The sequence below is a fragment of the Furipterus horrens genome, unplaced genomic scaffold (assembly GCF_987537825.1).
Source record: "Furipterus horrens unplaced genomic scaffold, mFurHor1.1.pri manual_scaffold_3, whole genome shotgun sequence".
In the NCBI taxonomy this organism is placed as follows: Eukaryota; Metazoa; Chordata; class Mammalia; order Chiroptera; family Furipteridae; genus Furipterus; species Furipterus horrens.
In genome coordinates this window covers 206,219,184-206,232,600 of record NW_028327173.1, presented here as the reverse complement: position 1 = coordinate 206,232,600, position 13,417 = coordinate 206,219,184, and the positions used below count along the sequence as shown (strand labels likewise).

Here is a 13,417-nt window from a genome sequence, read left to right as displayed (position 1 = left end):
TGGTGAAGCAAACCAAGAACTTTAAAAAAAATGCCATTTCCTATTTGCTTGGTATTTCTGAAAATAATCGACAGGATGGGAAAATGCAGAGAACTGTTCATCATCATTTAGAGAAGGGAAATAAGAAAAAATGGAGTGTTTGGGACCAGGGAACTGGTTAAATATGTGGAAAATGATGCTCCAAAGAATTTGCCAAGAAGGAGAGAACAGTTCTGATATCATGTCAAGTGGGGAAAATCCAGGCACTGAATTGTATGCAGAACGCGGTAGAGAAAGCTCTGGAAGGCAAAATACCAAGTTCTTATTCTTGGTGGTTGCCTTTGAGCCTGGAATCCTGGGCTGCTTCTGTGTTTTCTTTACTGTCTGTAGAGTTTCCAATTTCTCTATGAAGAACACACATTACTTTTGTAATGAAAATATTTAAACAAGCCAAGCATTTTCTCTAATTTTTTAAAAATAGGGAATGAATTATGGGTCAGCTTATGCAAGAAAGCTCGTCAGCCAACTCTTCCAAGGAAGAACTTGCTTCATTAAAAACTGGTACATAACTGCACAAACATGTTTTCAACTCAAAGGAAATGTTCAAATGTTCACACACTGTTTGTTCGATGACTTTGCGTGTCCCCCGGTCCTGAGCAGCGGGGCTCAGTGGCCTTCTGACGACCCAAGAGAAAGCAGTCAGGAGGGGCTGCTGTGGAGGGGAGACTGCTGGGCCACAACAGCCACTCACTGTCACAGGGAGAACTGAATCGGGGTCCCGAGGACACAAACGGACAGGACAAGTGAGCCGTCTGTGGCCCGTCTTGGGTCTCTGAGTGACGGTTTTCGGGATGGTTCCAGAGATGGCATGTTTGTTTGAGCCTTGTCACCTGGGAGCACGCTGCTGGTGCCCCTGCTCATGAAGGACCACTCGGTGCCGCACCTGGCTCTCCCCGCGGTCTGCAGGTGTCCCTCTGTTGGGGTCTGTGCATTTGCTGCTGCAGACAACCCGAAGCCAGCTGATGTTTCTTCCTTTGGATGTCGCCTGCCGCTTTCCCGCGTCCCCTCACCTCTGGCTCATCCGCTCACCTGGCTGCCTCCCCGCGCACCCTGTCAGGTCAGCTCTGGCGTGGGAGGCGGCTTGCTGTGTGACCAGAGCTAGGGTGATAGTGCGCAGTGGTGGCAGGCGCGCAGGTCCCAGGGTGGCCATTTATTAATGACGTGACTTTAAGGGAGCGGCGCCTCTCTGAGTCTGGGTCCCCGCACCCGCTGGACAGGAAACATTACCTCCATTGTGCTGGTGGCGGACAGGACCCAGCAAGGTCACCCCTGGCCTCAGGTCTCGCCAGCCCTCAGCACCCTTCCCTGTCTCAGGAATGACGGTTGCCTCTGCTGTCCCCAAGCCGCAAATTGTCCTTGGCAGTGACTGCCCCCAGGACCCCCAGCCCCTCAGCCACAGGCACCACAGTCCACACAGACTCTTGGAAGAAGTCCCCCCCACTGCTGGCGAGGACCGTCCCGTGACTGATGTTTATCCTCACAGGAAACCACGTGCCCATTGCAGGCAGGGCGCCCCTGCCGGGCCCTGAGCACCCGGGCTGCGCGCTGGGGCTCCCAGCCCCTCCCGCGCCCTCCCCAGCAGCAAGCCTGAGCACCCCATCCAGGTGGGTTCAGGGTCCTCGTGGGAAGCCCCAGACCCGACAAGGTCCTGACCCAGCCCAGCCTCTGACTAGCTGTCACCTGACTCTCAAGTGGGGACACTGCCCTGCCTAGCAGGTTGATCAGAGCAATCCTTGTGACAGTTTCGGGTGGCACAGCTGCCCAGGGTGGGGCTGAGACAGACTTCCGCGTGGCACTGGGCAGTGCCCACGCCCCGTCTACTCCACTGCTCTCCCTTCCCCCACTAGGACACACCTCGCTCTCCCCGGGCCCAGGATCCGAAGGAGAAAGAACTTGAAACCTGCCCACAAGGACAATTCAGACATTCTTGACATGTCACAAGCTGATTGTGGGGACATTCAGGCAGCAGAGAGACTGTGTGTGTGTTTGTGTGTATTTCTGTAAAGTGTGTGTGTGTGTGTGTGTGTGTGTTTGTGTGTGAGTCAGAACTCTCCAGAGAAACGGAGAACCTGTGTACATACAGGTCCTGAGCTGGAGGCCAGGATGGACAGATGGGTAAGATGAGGCCCTGGCCTTTGGAGGGGCTCACAGGATGGCAGGAGAGACGGACGTACCAATGTCCACCATACAGCGTGACCAGCGTTGTCACTGAGGGGCCACCGGCCGCTGTGCGGGCACCAAGGCAGGACGTAACCCGGCTGGGCAGGGACATAAAAGACTTCCCAAAAGACTTCATCTGAAAGGATGAGTAGAACAAAGCAGGTGAAGAGGCTGGAGGAAAGCGAGGAGAAGCATTGCAGGCTTGGGAACTGCATGGACGAAGGCCCAGAGGTGTCAGAGCGCCTGCCGTGCTTGGCATGTGGGTCATTCGGTTTGTCCTGTTTCACCCCGGCTTTTCCCTTCTATTTTCAGGAGAGACAGGCCCTCCAACGAGGTTTCAGGCGCACTGTGGGGTGTTTCTGCGTTAGGCCTGGGAGCTGTTCCATCTTTAAGGCGCTCCGCAGAGTAACCACCAGTCTATTTGATGGTTGGGATCCCCCCGCCCTCCATGCTGGGAGGCGGGGGCTGCCTTTCCCTTCCCTTACTCGGGATTTTCTTTCCCACGAGCACGTGGGGAGTCGGTGTGTGCTGGGGAAGTGGGTGCCTGCTCCCCGTTCCTTGCCCTTAAACATTCACTCTAACCAAGTTCTTCCTGCCGGCGGTGACTGGCTCAGTTCTGCCTTGGTGGCCCTTCCTTGGGCTCACACTCTCCAGGTCGGCAGGCACAAAGCAGGGCCTCAAATTCAAATAACCCTAGGCCCCGTCGAGGTGGCAGGCTGGAGGTGAGAGCAGATGCTGGGCTGGGTGGGGTGTGGGTGCTGTGGGCACCCGAAGGACCAAGGCCTCACCTGAAGGGCTGCATGGGACCAGATTGGGGGGGGGGGTCAAGTTCAGCCTCACCCAGGCTGCCTGCATTTCTAGAGAAGCTGGGAGTCTGAAGTTTTACCTGAACTATTTTGATTTTTAAATATCAACTCTTTTTAAAAATACTGGTGGCTACATATGTAGCACATCTGTGAGCATGTTGGTCCATGGGCCCCGACTGAAACTTCTGTGTGCGGGCGGAGGCAGAGATGGCGGACGTGCAGGCATGGGCCATGACCTGGGCAGGGCCGTTAGCTCTGTGCTACCCACCTCTATGAAGGTGAGGCATCTGCTCAGGGACGCAGGACCCCCAAGGAACAAGGGCCAAGAGGAAAGGCGGCCTTTCTGGGACTCATGCAAACCCTCAGCCAGGCAGGTCCTCCCCCGACAGCGTGCCTGGGAAAAGGCTGGGCCGCTGGGCCCAACTGAGGCCACCAAGTCAAGTAGCCGCCCACGGCTGTCTGTCCAGCATCTTACCGTAGTTCTCTGCGCGCGCACACTGCTTCCTGCTACGTCCTTCTCCCCACCTCCCATCAGAAGGCCAGCTCTTGGTTTTTCCAGAGGGGGACTTCTGATAGTAATGGTGTTTCCTCTGTACTTCATCATCTTATTTTGTCATCAAGGTTCTTTCTTCTACCTCTTTTTTCTTTCTTTTGTTCTTTTGGCTACTGTTTTTTGTCCATTATTTAGCTTATTAACCTGAACACTTCATTCATTTACTGGCCATCTTTATTGTTTAATAACAGTAATGATAAATGAATGATATGAGCTGTCCTGGGAGGACGGCTTTGGCTGCCTCCCATGAATTTGATCAGTAGCGTTAACATCATTGATCACTTCTTCGATGTGTTTAGTTTCAGTCTTAATGACCTCTGGTGGAAGAGTCGGGAAGAAGAGTGTTTTCTAAAACTTTCAAGCGGTTCGTGATGTTCAGTTTTTGCATTTGATGTTTTCTACATTAAGGTCAGGTAATGCAGCCTGTGAGAATTCTACATGTGGGATTTACTGAGGTTTTATTTAGAGCCTACAACAAAGTATCTGTAAATATTCCGTGGAAGTATATTCCTTGTAGAGTACAAAGTAATATATCTTGTAATAAATGTAATATATTCATATACACATATACATAAGTTCTTCTATTCTTCTAAGGATTATCTTTCAATTTTTAACAAACATGTGAAAATCTCTATCTACCCATTAGAATCAAGAGCAGAAAAATAACTGTTCTTCCAGATAATATAAAATCTTTAGCACATTTTTCCTCCCCTGTTCCCTCCTCCTTCCCATTTTCAGATCTAGTTACAATAATGAGAAATTTTAGTTCCAAATTATTACCTAATTTTGATGTCTTTTCTATTTTAAGTCGTCGTCGGCAGCCGTCCGTCTCGAGAGACGATGGTGTAGCTTCTTAAGAGTCTATCTGCACCGCCGAGAATGGCTGTGCAGTCCGACTCGGGAGTGACACGGTATCTGTCTCCTCCCGTGTTGAATTGACATCTTACGATGACGCTGGAGTGTCCTCTCCAGTGAAGCTGAAGCTACAGAGCCTGGGCAGGGTGATATGGAGGGTCTGCTGTTGCCCATGCAGCAGACCCCCCCTCTCTTCGCAGCTGAAGGGTCCAAGGGAAAGACGGAGTCAATACAGCTTGGCTTCAGGTGCGCCGCAGGAGTTGCCGGTGTTGACTACAACGTCAAACCGCCTTAGGGACTCCGGCTCCGGATTTTCTGTCGGGGTTTACTCCCTTAGCCTTTCCCCTGAAGAGGTATGCCGCAAGGCAGCGGAGGTGTTTTGGAGTCAGAGTTTTCCTTCTCTGATGTGCCCTGACTGGAAGATCGAACCAGCGACACTTAGCTCGCAGGCCGACGCTCAATCCACTGAGCCAAACCAGCCAGGGCTCTATTTTAAGTATCCTTTCTAAATAGTTATAAACCTTCATAATCTCATTACAACCAATTTGTTAGCCATACCTTGGAATTTAACTGGTATAATTGATGACACTAATTTTTTCTACAACACATCGTTCTTTTTCTGGAATTATTTGGTGCAATTCATTTCGCATTGGGCTGGAAGGTGCAATCTCAGAGGCCGTGGAAAGACCCCAGAGCTTCCAGTCTAGGGCCGGGCATCACCCCTGCAGGCATGCTCTAGGTGCCCAGTGGGGGCCACACTCTGGGCTGGGCTCAGTCTTTCCCCATGAGGGGCTTCCAGTTGAGGGGGAAACAAGACACAACGTGATGCTTCCCGAAACCTCGAGGCCCACGTCTGCCTCCTGAGGAGCTGGGCTGGGAGCTCCTGAGGCTCCAAGTTCTCATGGAGAAGATGTCTTTTGGTATGAGAGGGGGGAGGGGACAGGGATGGGTTTGGGGACCCCGATCACTCAGCTATGGGGACTAAGAAGAGGGGTCCGGAGAGGGTGGTTTTAGGGTCCAGGGCAGAGACAGGACCTGAGTTCCTCTCAAGTTTGCTCCCCTCAGAAAGCTCTTTGCTAAGGCAGTTTGCATCACAGTGTGCATGGAGGCCCACCTGCTCCAAAATCCCTGGAGGTGTTAGCAAGTCTTTGGACACCCAGACCTCCAAGTCAGAGTCCCAGGGAGAGTTCTGGTGTCTGCATAGGGGACCAGCCTCCAGGGGACTCCAGAGCACTACAAAGTTTGCAGATGACTGGTCTTTCCCCATCAGGACACACCGCCCTGGAGCAGGGTCAATCAGGGACCCCGCGGGAAAGAGGAGGGACATGACTCATGGCTACACATCAGCACAATCACAAGCACAGAAGCCACAGGCCTCTGCCGGGGCCCAGCTCTCTACAGTTTATGACACCCGACTAGCAGCCCCGCGCAGACTCTCCTGACCTTGCATGTGGACCAGGAGGCTCAGGGAAGCAAAGGGACTTGCCTGAGGTTGCTCAGCTAGCGCGTGAGTTTGGCCTGGGGCCTGGCAGCCGGTTCTCAGCGCCCTGCCTCACAGCGCCCCACTGGTCACAGAGATCAGAGAGGGCCACGGGGATGGGGTGGGTGGGTGGGGAGCTGGAGCCTACCGGGGAGTGTGTCAGGGCCTCAGGTCGCGCCTCCCACTGATGCATCTTCTGGGAACATGAGCGTGGGTAGGCTGGGGGCACCCCCGAGCTGCAGTGACCACACTGCAGGGCAAAGGCAACACCTCCTCTGGGGGCTCCTTCCCCTGGCCCTGCAGGCTGCCTGTCTGCTATGGGGACACCTGCAGTGAGCCTGGAAGCTGCTCCCTCTGCTCCTGCCCCGCCAGACTGAAACCCCCCCCCCCCATGGTGTCAGGAACAGGAAGGGTGAGCCCCACTATGCTGTTGAGAAGGCTGAGGCTCAGAGAGCCCCTCTAGCCATTAAACAGTCAGATTTTGAACCCAGAACCCATGTTTGCTCCAGCCTGCTTTGTGCTGGCGTGAGCTGGGGGAGGGGCTCACCTTTTTCTAGGCTCCAAATGCTACAGGTCCCACTTTGACGACAGAGCCAAAGAAATACCTGACTCTTTGGATTTGTTCTGGAAAGTGTGTTTTGATGAAAGAATTATGGACATCCAGCTGAGAGAGACCAATACAGACTAGAATGACCAGTCCAACTCCAAGAAAAAGAAAGTGGATGACTGATCAGTGGCAGAGGAGTTTAGCTTCAGACTAATGAAGAGCTTTTTAACAGTGCCACTCTCCTGAGACGGAGCGAGCTGCCTCGGAAGGTAGTGAGCTCTCCATCCCTGGAAGCGTGCACACTGAGATGGCTACTCAGGGGACTCCTGGACCGGGTGCGTGTTGCACGTGATGCACTTCAGGTATCCGGTCTTAGTAAGTTCTCATCATTTGACTCAGGGCCCTGAGATACTCCAAGGGCCTTCTGACCCCTCAGGGCAACACCCAGCCTGGCTCCGCGCGCCTTTTTCTTATTTCTTAAATAGAACTTATTTTTCAGAGCAGTTTTAGAGTCACAGAAAAATGGAGTGAAAAGTACAGAGATTTCCCATATCCGTCCAGCCCCCACCCCTGCACAGCCTCCCCCATGGTCAGCATCCCCCCAGAGTGGGACATTTATTAGAATCAATCACCGTCCATCGACAAGTCCACTCTGGCGTTCACACTTGGTGGGGTGCATGCTGTGGGTCTGGACAACTGTGTAATGACCTGTACCCACCTTTGCAGCCTTTTACAGAGTGGTTCCACTGCCCTAAAAGTCCCCTGTGCCCCATCTGCTCACCCCCCCTCCTCCCCGGCTCAGGAAACCACTGAGGGTTTCACCGTGTTCTCCGTTTTGCCTTTCCAGCATGTCACAGAGCGGGGACCCTACAGCGTGTAGCCTTTTCAGTCCGGCTTCTTTCATGTACGGGTAACTTTGTGCGTTCTATGCCGGCTCTGTGGCCAGTGCTCACTGACCCATCCACCCACCCGTCCGCCCATCCACCCCACCATTCAGTCATTCAGCAGGTGCCAACTGGAGCCCGCTCTGTGGTCTGCACAGTTCTCAGTCGGGGTGCGGGGGGCAGACCAACAAGATCTTTGTGTTCCTTCGGAAAGCCGGAGGCCCCTGGTGGGTCTGCAGGGCGCTCTCCCCTGGCCCATGTGGGCCCTTCCTTGACCACGAGGTGGCACAGGTGAGAGGGGCAGCCCTCAGCGGCACGCTCAGTCCCCCTCTGAACATGCATGTGGACACGCCAGAGACCACATGGCACAGCTATTTCCCCTGCTCGGTTCCATCCATCGGCCAGCACCTCCTGATTCTGGTTGAATCCCAAATATTATGTAGTCTCACCATCCACACTCAGTTAAGCACCCGCACTTCCCCAGTTTGCAAGTGACGGAGCCTGAGTCCCAGAGAGGTCGAGGGCGCTCCCCGGGCCCTGTGCACAGGGCTGCTGGGCTGTGCTCTCGCCCTGAGACGCAATTTTCTCATCTCTCCCACAAGGGGCTCGGGCATGTGGCTGCAGGGGGTTTGTGAGCTCAGGGCAGAGCTGGGTGGAGACTCTGGGGTCCTTCCTGTGGGGTCAGCATGGGAACCTTCTGGCCATTTCCCACCCTGCCCGACCCCCACCCCAAGAAGGAGGGAGACAGCAAACTCCTTCCTCAAGCCTGTGGGGCTCCTGATGACAGATTGTTCCCATTACCCCCATTGTTCTAGAACCCAGAAGGGCACAGAGGGAGTCTCTCTAGAGGAGGACAGCAGTGTCCCCTGGAGTCGCTCAGAGAAGAAATTAGAGGTGGGGATGGCTCAGGGGCCCTGCTCCCCACACCTGGCCCAGAGCTCCTGCCCCATGTGGGCGGGGAGGAGCCACAAGCAGCCTGTGACTCAGGGAGGCACATTCCAACCTGCCTGGAAGAGCATCTCCACCCTGCCCAGGCCCACGGAATTACCTGCACTCAGCAGTTTTAGTAACGGCGACCATTTATTGAGCACCCCCTGCATACGTGTGCGGCGCTTCACAGGCATGAACCCCATTTCTGTCTTTGCAACCATCCTGCCAGGTCATTCTTATGGCTCCAGAAATGGGGGCGGGGGGGAATGTGGTCCAAAATGTCACTCAGGGGAAGGAAAGATAGCTGGGGCTCCTACCCTGGGCTGGATACAAGCTCGTGCTGTTTGCCCCTCTGTCTTGCACCAGGACAGGCAGGGGATGTGTCCGGGGACAAGAAGCCAGTCTGAGTTAAAGTCACCACCTCAGTGCACATCAGCCAACACTTACAAAGCCCCTTCTGCCTCGGCCTGTTGTAACCCTGCCACCCCAGGGAGCAGGCCAGCAGAGCCTTTGCACACAGAGAAAGTGAGGCTCAGAGAGGTTAGGCAATGTGTGTGAGGTCACACAGGGTCAGTGAGCAGCGACAGAGTTGTGAGTGAAAAGCCAGATTCTGTATAATAAGGGCTTGGTGACAATGATCTCCTTTGGCTCAAAACTCTGAACAGCAAAATGACAACAAACTCACAACTATAAACAACTGAATCTAAAACACGAAACCAAGCTAAGCAAGCAACCAGAACAGGAACAGAATCATAGATACGGAGATCATATGGTAGATTATCGGCGGGGAGGGGGAAGGGACAGAATGGGGGAAAAGGTGCAGGGATTAAGAAGCATAATTGGTAGGTACGAAATAGACAGGGGGAAGTAAGAATAACATAGGAAATAGATATGAACTAAGGGGGGTGGGTTGCTGGAGGGAAGACAGAATGGGGCAAAGGGGAAAAATTGGGACAACTGTCACAGCATAATCAATAAAATATACTTAAAAAAAAAAAAAAAAAGGAAAGCCAGATTCTGGAGTCTAAACCCCATACCTATCCCGACCACACCTCTCTTGGACTAAAGCTCTTCATCCCGGTGACCACCCAGAGTATAAAAATGCAATCAAGTCTGTACCACCTGCCTCACACAAACACACACATGCCTGCCTGTCACCCTGATTCCGGGAGAAGACAAACCCCAACAAACCAGTTCCTCTTGCTGGGAGCCCTTCTTGTCGCTTGTCAGGACTAGGGAAGGGAGGGAACTTTTCCCGAACTCCCCAGCCTGGGAGTCGGCCCCTGTGACCCCACCTGCCCGCCTTCCCTCTGGGCTGGGACAGCCTGTCCTCCAGCAGAGGCGAGGTGGCTGGAGCCGCCCCTGCCGGGCACTCACCGTGTCCGGAGGGATCTGCGTGGGCACCTCGGTGGCTCTCTTGTCCGACGTCCAGCAGGGCTCTCTGAAGTCCCCTAGCTGGAGCACGGCAGGAACAGCTCATCTTTCAAGGGCTGGGCTGTGATGTCATCGCCCCCCTGGGCACTTCCTCCCTCCACCTCCAGCCCGCCCGCCAGACGCCTGCCCCCCCGTGCTGAGCCTGCTGGGCTGCAGTCTCTAAAGCCAGGATCCCAGGGGCTGGTGCTGGTCTGTCCTCCGTCTGAGCTTTGGGAGCTTGGTGAGTCCCATGGAAGGCCTCCAGGCTGGTCCTGGGAGTGCTCTCCTGTGTAGACCGTGGCTGCCCTGCCCAGTCTAGGAGGGGCAAGCGGGTTCTGGCTCCCAGTCAGCCAGTCCTGGAGTTCAGCCTCGACAAGGGACTTAACCTCTCTGAGCTGTTAGATGGAGTGATGGGGAAAAGTCTCAGAGGGAGGGGCCGTGTTGAGGATTAATAATAACTAAGGATTAGAATGAAGACATGAGAGGTAGTCACTGTAGTCAAGCCGTTAAAGTACTGAAGTCACGTAGGTTGGGGCACAGGGACTGATTCAATTCTTGTTCTAACTAGCCTGGCAACTTAGACATCCCAGTTTCCAGTCCTGCGTCAATGCCTAGATACACAGCAAACCTCCAGGTAACCCTCTGATTACCCCAAAGGACTAAGAAAAATGTGTTCAGATATCCAGACCACCTGACACCCAGGGTCCCGACTACATACCTGCCATCCAGGTATCAGGAGCACCTGACACCCAGTATCTGAACTGCCTGATACCCAGGTACCCAGACCGCTAGTCATCAGGAGAATGACCACCTTGAACCGATTCAGACTGATGCTAGAAATGCAGGACCGGTTCTTCTCAAGAATGTACTTTCTACTCTAAGAACTCTTAGCTTTTCCTTCTTCTTGGAACACCCTGGGCATTGCTTATTTTTTAGTTGGCAAACTCCAGGACTCTTGAAGAAAATCTTTGATATTAATTTTAGCCAAAACCTCCAGACCCTTGTTGTGGTCATCTGACACAGTCCCGACACGTGTGCGGCGTGTGCTCCGAGCCAGAAGTCTTTCCTACGCACGCACAGGCGTTAACTCAGTGAATCCCCACGGGAATCCAGGCCGCCTGGCCTTGGTCTGTTCTCACCCACTCGGCTCTCCCCCTTCACAATTAAATGAAAAAAAAAAAAACCCCAAAACAATGGAGGTATTGGCTGCATGGCAGGTGACCCCTAAATTTTAGGGTTCTTCCCTCTGGCAGACTGTGAGCACATTTGTCTACTACAATGTTTACTGCTTATTGTAATTTGTTTTCCCTACACGATTGTTTCGTGTCTGGGTTTAGGTGTAAACAGAGGGCGGCTAGGTGGGCAGGGGGACTTCTGATTATTTAATCTGCCCCCGTAGGCCTCCCAGGGGACAACGGCAGCAGAGACTCTGGAACATTTTCAGAGACTGAACCCCTTTCCCTGTCCTGTTTTCTGGCGATACTTCAGGGTCTTTCCTGCCAAGATGCAGCCATTTCTTTGGGGAGGTTCGGCTCTGATCTTCCTCTCCCTTCTACGCCGATTGGCTTCCTTGGTTTCTCTCCGGAGACTTGCTGACGACTCACAGCACTTAACACTCCCAGAAACAGAGAAGCTGCAAAAGCAGAGGCTTTCAAACAGGTTTTTTTCTTTTTTTGAAACGCTTAAAGCCTTTCCCTCAAAAGAGAGCAAATAAAGTGGGCCCAGAGGAGCTGAGGAACAGACAGGAGGGTCAGAACCTCGCCTGCTGTCTCCCCTTCTCCTGTAACTTCGCTGTGGAGAGGCTTCCCAGAGCCCACGGCCCCCTAAAACGGTATATGGAACAGTGCGTACGCGCTTTGTCCAGTGAAGAAGATCTGGAGCCCTCATTGAATTACTGACGGGGTCTTCCATGGTCAAAGCATGTCGAGACCCATCAGAACAGATGGAGACCTTGTGGAGTCCTTCATTTTGGACATTCAAAGGTCTGAACCCAGTGCTGATGCTTCTGGGAAGGCTGCTGACAGAGAGCCCCCAAAGGCACCCGCCCGTCTGCATACTTCTCTGTCCACCACTGCAATATCATTTAAAAAAATAAATCTTGACGCAGTTTCGAAGTCCTGGCGGGAGGTGGGCAGTGCACACTCCAATCCTTTCCCTTATTGGGCTCTCATACTTTGGACCACCCCGCACTGGCCCTCGTCGTCATGGGGCCAGGACGGAACAGCTGGGGTTAGCCCCTTTACCTTGGACCGCGCAAAATGGTTCCGATTAGCCAACCCCCAGGGAGCCTGAGAAGCCTGGCTGACGCTGCCTGGTCGCAGGATGGAAGCGGGTCCCTGCAGCTCCAGCTGGCTGTGACCCTGTTCCTGGGTGTGACCCCTATGCAGTTCTGCCTGGAAGGCTTCTCTCATCTAGAACTAAAGTAACAAAAAGCTCTGGCTTTCTTCCATCCAAGTGCCATTGTGTCGTATCCTGACATAAAAAGAATCTTCATATCTTACAGAACAATTACCCACTCTTTCATTCACCTGCACTTGTATCTACCCACTCATCCAACTACGCATCCATCCATCCATCCCTATGCCCATCCATTTAACCATCCGTCCTTACACCCGTCCACCCATCCATCTGTACATCTATCTATCCATTCACCCACTTACCCATCTCCCCATTTACCTGCTCACTCACCCACTCTTTTATCAGACATCTACCTGGCTGGGCTGTTCATTATTAGGGAGAAGTGAATGAATCAGGGGCACCCGTGCCGGGGGGAGCCCCACACTGAGGCCAGTTCCCTGTTTGGGACATAACTGGGTGGGGGATCATTTCAAAAGGAGCGCCTATGGATGCAATGACACCTCCCACTAATTTATCTCTGGATTAACACGTCTTCTGTATTTCATTTTTGCCATGAGAAAAGTTGGCTAATCCCTTCCTGCAAAATCTCTGCCGCCACTGATTTATTACACTTCTCGCCACTCGGCCGGCTTGGCTGGGGCCTGTGGCCACTCTGCCCTGCCAGGTCTCGGGCTCCAGCCAGCCCAGCTGCACTCAGAGAGAAAGAGGAGGGATCCACTTATTCCTGGGAACCCCGACAACCCCCTCCCCCAAGCTGAAAACCTCCCCCCTGCCCTCCGGCCCTCTGGCCTCTCCGCTCAGCACCCAGCCCCTAAGCGGCAGCCCTCTGAAACCACAAAGGCTCTGAATTTGGCAGGATGGCTTCGCGGGGGCCGCCATTTCGGCCTGGAGTGCCCTTCCTGTGCTTCCCTTGGTGGCTTCTGCCCTGCCCTCAGGAGGCTGTCAGAACCTCTCCTGCTGTGCCTGGTCACGGTCCGGGCCCTGCCTGCGCCCAGCAGCTGACCGGAACCCACACGCGCCTGAGCCACGAGGCAGGGACTCCTGTCTCACTGCCGTCTGTTTCCCGTGCGGCACGGAGCCGGCACTCCGTGAGCACCTGCTGATGGAACCAAGAGGCGACCTCGCTGATGGGGAGAAGCCCCTGATGCAGCCATGCTGGGGTGAAGGAAAGATCACCCAGAACACAGAAGCAGGCAATAGGCATGCACGTGTGTATTTGCTTATAAATGTCCGCCCCTCCGCGTCAGTGTTCCAGAACATTCTCTCCAAACGTCTGCATGTGACGCTGAGGTCCTTACACGCCTGCCCCAGAAAGACCATTGTCCATCGGCCTCCAAAAGTGGCTGCGCTTTTGTCCAGGACTCCACGGCCCTGACCGGAAAGCCGAGCCCA

The 13,417-nt window shown here is 53.8% G+C and overlaps 1 protein-coding gene across 1 annotated transcript in view; it reads right to left on the bottom strand.

Annotated features, from left to right (window-relative positions):
• The window catches only part of BDKRB2 (bradykinin receptor B2), a 28,307-nt gene extending 18,618 nt beyond the window's left edge, over positions 1–9,689 (bottom strand). The window contains exon 1 of the mRNA XM_090271364.1: positions 9,632–9,689. The gene's annotated coding sequence lies outside the window, so the exon portion shown is untranslated. The remainder of the gene's footprint in view (positions 1–9,631) is intronic.
• Between the last annotated feature and the right edge of the window lie 3,728 nt (positions 9,690–13,417).